The 5,452-nt window shown below is 55.9% G+C and overlaps 1 protein-coding gene across 2 annotated transcripts in view; it reads right to left on the reverse strand.

Annotated features, from left to right (window-relative positions):
• Positions 1 to 3,809, reverse strand: part of CPN2 (carboxypeptidase N subunit 2) — a 10,256-nt gene extending 6,447 nt beyond the window's left edge. The window contains exon 1 of one of the 2 annotated variants that reach the window (XM_027848724.1): positions 3,604 to 3,809. The gene's annotated coding sequence lies outside the window, so the exon portion shown is untranslated. Of the gene's footprint in view, positions 1 to 2,394; positions 2,678 to 3,603 lie in introns of those variants that run through there. The other variant, XM_027848723.1, reaches the window with a different exon arrangement.
• Positions 3,810 to 5,452: the final 1,643 nt, after the last annotated feature.

Consider the following 5,452-nt stretch of genomic DNA (forward strand, 5'->3'; position numbering starts at 1 on the left):
GAAGAAGAAGAAGAAGAAGAAGAAGAAGAAGAAGAAGAAGAAGAAGATGAAGAAGAAGAAGGAGGAGGAGGAGGAGGAGGAGGAGGAGGAGGAGAAGGAGAAGGAGAAGGAGAAGGAGAAGGAGAAGAAGGAGGAGAGAGAGAAAGAGAGAGAGAGAGAGACAAAAACAGCGACAGAGAGAGGGAGGGGAGAGGGAGAGGGGGAGACAGACAAACAGAGAGAGAAAGAGAAAGGGAGATGGAGACAGAAAGAGAAAGAGAAGGGGGAAAGAGGGAGAAACGGGAGAGAAGAAGAGAGCAAGACAGAGAGAGAGACAAAAACAGACACAGAGAGAGGGAGGGAGGGAGAGAGGGAGACAGAGACAGAAAGATTGAGAAAGAGAAGGGGGGAGACAGGGAGAAACAGAGGGGAGAGGGAAAGAGGGAGACAGAGAGAACATTTCACAAGGCTCCTAGTTTGAACCCGGTGAGAGGCTCACCGTGCCTAGCCCTGAAAGCCCCTTCCCCCTCTGGTCCCATGTGCTTTGGGGCAGGTGCAGGGGGCCCTTGAGGCGTATGACCCCACAGCCCCCAGAGGGGCCAGACACTGACACCCATCTTGCCTCTGAAACTGCTAGTTATAGTCGGTCACAAAAGCATTTTCCAAAAGCATTTCACTTCCGGCTAAGTCCCCAAAGTTTGGCCAGTAGCTCTGAAAAGGTTTCTCCATCCAGGGATCCAAAGGTAGCCCTTTGTCCCCCAGCCTGTGCTGACTCGGAAACCCACTACCATGCCAGCCCTCACTCGGGGAAGGAGACTCTGCCACGTGGCTTCCAAGAAAGGGAATGGTCCTAGATATAAATTTGAGGACACAGGAAACCAGAGCAGGTGATAAGGCAACAGAGCATTGGATTTGGAGTGCAAGGACCTGGGTTCAGATCCTGACTTTGCTATGCAACCTCATCCACGTCACTTTGCTTCTCTGGCCCTCAGTTTCCCCATCTGTAAAATGAGGTAATAGCTAAGGTCCCTTTCAGTTCTAGATCTATGGTCCTCAGTGATGGCAGAACTGAGGGAGTGGAGGCAGGAGGCTAAGGGGTGATGTCCATAATCCTAGGGAAGACAGTAGGAGCCTGGAGAGGGGGAGCACCAGGAGTATGGTTTCCTGAGCACGGTAAGCACACTAATAAGGGAATGTCGGATGTGGACTGAAGCCCGGCCTCATGGCAGATAAGGAAGGAAGGAGCCACGAGGCCAGATTCCTCCCCTCGGACCATTTTCTTGTTCCTTCCTTCCTATTCAGGAGAAGCCTATAATTTCCCAGTGAGGCACAGAAGCCAAGGGCCTCCCCTGAGACATCCCATCCCAGAATGCAGCAGCCCACCTTCTAGAAGGGCCACCAAGGATTCTGAGGGGGAGGGAGCAAAGGAGGAATGGAGCCCGTCCCAGCCATGGGAATGCTGGGGGTGGCTGAGGGCCAAGCCTTCAGGGCACAGCCAGAAAGCTGCCTGGTTCTCATTTGAGGTGATGGTCTGTACATTTTTTTGTGAAAACCAGCAAAAGAATCTGTTTGAGTCAAGCCCACAAAACATTCCATGTTCTCATCAAGGCGAGGCGAGGCGAGGCAGGCGACATTGCTGTCTGCTGCCTGGAAATGTCTTTGCAGGACTTGCGCCGGCCTCCAAACACGCAGCCCATTTGGGGAGCCCCGAGAGAGAGTTGGGGGAGACCTGCTCAGCTTCTCTCATTCCGGGCCCCTTGTCTTAGCTGGCTCAGGAGGCAGCCCCCACCACCCCGATATCCCGGGACACTCCCTGTACATCTGTTGGTCAGCAAGACATTAGTCACTCGCCACGAGCCTGAGGAGGCTGCTCTTTGGACCTCAGCTTCCTTTTCTGTCAAGCTGAGATGATAACCCCCTCTCTACCTGGAAGGAAGGAACAGGGAAAGGGTAAGCGTGAACCTGGCAAAGGTTCTGAGCTTCCTAGAGAAAGAAACTCGGTTGTTTAAGAACCGGGTGATATCCTGAGAGCTAACGCGGCAAGGATTTGAGTTCAGGTATCCACCTGTCCCCCAGGCTTAGCTGACCAGTCTTCCTCCGGCCCACTGCCCTCTGGCCTCCCCCACTGTGCATCCTGGGATCCTCCCTCTCTCAGGGGCCCCAGCACTTCAGGGCTCACAAAGATGGCGGCGATTCCCATAAATGTGCGCCAAGGAGGCTCAGAGCAGCCAGAGCCCTTCCCTTCCCCAGCCCTTCAGCCTCGAGCCAGCAAATGCTCTTCCCCAACACCCTATACTTAGGACCGGGTCAGCCCAGCAAGGGCCGGGGCACACCCCTGGGTGCACACTCATTGGACAGGACCCAACAGGACCAGAAAGGACAGCACAAGACGGAGCAAGGAGAGGTGAGACGTACCATGTGGGAAGGAGTCAGGCCCAGCGAGAATGGACCATGAGTTCTTCCTCCTTGTGACCAGGGAGCTAGGAACTGCATGTTCGTCAGCGAGTCAATGTTTACCATCCCCTGTGCCAGCCCCCATCCCTGAGCCAAGAGCCAGTGGGTCAATGATTCTAGTCCTAAACCTCAGGCGCCACCCTGCGCCCTCCTGATGCTCCCAACACATCCCTGGATCCATGCGTGAGAGGAGGGACACGAGCCAATGAGGCTGCAGCCCCTCCTGCCTGGCCTCGAGGTGAACACCCCAGCACTCACAGGAATTAGGGCCCTGGACTCCTTTCACACGATGCTCCTCAGAAGGGACCTCAGAGGAGCCAACAGGAAAAATCACCTTCTCCTGTTCACCCCCAGAGGGGCAGCCGCTCCCGGGAGATGGGCTGGAGAGGAGCGGGCTCCGGGCCTCCCAGGCCCTGACTGGACCCCAGTCTTGACTCCCTCTTCGCTCCTGACTCTCTGATGACTCTTTTGGGAAAGTTCTGAAAGCCAGGTTCTGCCCAAGCCACCCAGCAAGCTGCTCAGCAGATCTCCTGCCCCCTGTCTATATACTGAGGCCAGAGAGAGGCTTGCCCCAGGTCACCCTGGGAAGCCAAGAGGGCCTCTTCTGACTCCAGTGACCTTGTCACGGAGAAACCAACTGGGAGATGTGGAGAAAATGAAGGATAGAAAGATGATTGCCCCTCCCATTTATTCCCCTTGCCCTCTTTCCAGGTCACTGTCTGGGAGCCTCACTCCCCTGGATAGCTCCGAGTTCAGTTGAGCAGGGGAAGGGAAGGAGGAAGCCAGGAGGGGACAGCTCCAGATTCCCCAGATGCCCTAAAGGAGCGTGGCTGTCGGGCCAGCCCAGGACAGCGTTGGCCAACATCCCAACAACAGGTTTCAGAACATCACAGGACCCAGACTGCAAAGGCACCCTGAAAGGTCAGCTGATCCACCCCACTCCTGGTGGAGAGGAGGGCCTTGCCACCCGGAGAAGGAAGTGACCAGTGGGACCCGGACCAAGGATTCCAGCCCAGTCCTCCAGCTCCAAACCTTCCAGCCTAGGGCATGAATCCACCATGTTCTCTCCTCTGGTATCTGGAGTGAGCCCTTTCAGCCCCAGGCTTTGGGAAAGACACAGCCACTTTGCACAAGTCTCCTGTGGGATTGAAGTGGGCAGAGGCCAGGTACCTCTCCTCATGTGTGACCTCTCCAATGTACCCTCTGGAGAGCTTAGCGTGGTGCCTGGCATGTAGTAGGCATTTAATGAATGCTCATTGACTGAGGGTGGTTGTGTCAGAGGCTCTCAGGCAGGCCTAGGAATGGCTGGAGGGATTTTTCACTGCTCTGGTTTGTTGCCCCCTCCCAGATAATCCATCCTCCCTTCTGTCCCCAATGCACCAGTCACCAATCCCCTGCATGCCCTTGGTTCAAAGGGACCAAAGAATAAATAGGCTTGAGTACACATAGGTCAGTGAAAAACAAACAAAGCTCTTATCAGAGCAGTCCCCCCAGGGACACCCCTCCCCCAGCAGCCTGGAAATCCTCCCCATCATTTACCGGCATCCCCTGAGTGGAATGGCCAAGTGCCTGGGCCGGATGGCCTGCAGGGCCACCTCTTACTCCATGGCTCTGGCTGCTGGGGCCACGCTTGAGCCACCGGTGCCGCAGCTGGGAACAGACACTTCAGAAAGGTGAATTGAATGGGCTGCACTGGGGAGGGTCCAGAGCGGGCCACTGGGCTGGGGAAAGGCCCCGGGAGGATCAGCTGAAGAAGGGGTGGCTATCTGCAGGGCTGCCTGTCCCATGCAGCCCTGAGCCTGGTCTTCTTGGCCCACAACCATAACCAGAAGGGAAGCCAAAGAAAGGCTGGCAGAGGGGCAGCTAGGTGGCACAGTGGATAGAGCACCAGCCCGAGAGTCAGCAGGACCTGAGTTCAAATCTGACCTCAGACCAAACACTTGACACTTACTAGCTGACCCTGGGCAAGTCACTTAACCCCAACTGCCTAAAAAACAAACAAACAAACAAACAAACAAACAAACAAAAACCAGAAAGGCTGGTGGAGCCTTTGGTTAAGCACACATGCCCAACCCTTCGAGCTGGCTCGGGGGGACAGGGCTGCCCTGGGAGGTGACTGGCCTTCCTTTCCCAGCAGATCTCCAAGTAGAGATTGGAGGACTACTCTGGGGCCTGTGGCAGAGGGGAAGGGACTAATGACCAGGTACAACTTGGGCTAACTGGTGACTGTGGTCCCCTTCAGCTCTGAGATGCTGAGGTTCCATTGGCTGTCACCATTGGGAAATGGCCCAGTGTAAGAGTAGGGGAAAGAGAGTGGAGTTGGGGGCCCTGGTCTCATCCTGCTGGGTATCCTTACTCCTTGTGTAACTCTGGGTGGCTCCCTGAGTCTCAGTTTCCACATTTGTAAAATGGGGGTGTACTTGTTTGTCCTTCACATCCCAAAGTGCCGTCTTGACTTGCTTTGGACTGAAGTGAGGCACAGCTGCCCAAAGGAGGCAGCCCCACTCTCCCTTCCAGAGTCCAGTGGCAACAGAAAAGTCAAGAGGAATGACCATGGCCCCGGATGGCCTCAGCGTCCTCCGTGTCTGACCAAGGTCTGAGCGCTCCCCAGCGCCTGCTTCAGCCGCCTTCACGGCTGTTGGAACAAATTGTTCTCATCCGCCCATTCCATCAGAGGAAGTCTTTGCATGTTTGGGGGAGACACCCCCTAACTCACCAATGGGTTTGAGACCTGTCTCTTCCCCTCAGCCTGGTTTATCTCCTCTGCCGAGATGGTTTTCTGGGCTGTGGCCGCTGCTCGTGCTCCAGCTTCTTGGAGCCGTAAGAGAGCTGGGTGGCAGGTAGACACCAAAGGTGGATGGGCAGCCCTCACCCCAGAGGTGCTCGTCCTCCTGAACCCCCACAGACCCCCGAAATGGGGGCGATGCTCCATGCGCTGTCTTCCTCACGAGGAGGGAAGGTCCTGGCAGTGCCCCAGCAAAGGGGGCCGTTTCTAGGGGCAGAGCCCAGCAAAGGGGGC

Source organism: Vombatus ursinus, unplaced genomic scaffold (assembly GCF_900497805.2).
Source record: "Vombatus ursinus unplaced genomic scaffold, bare-nosed wombat genome assembly UNPS02006874.1, whole genome shotgun sequence".
In the NCBI taxonomy this organism is placed as follows: Eukaryota; Metazoa; Chordata; class Mammalia; order Diprotodontia; family Vombatidae; genus Vombatus; species Vombatus ursinus.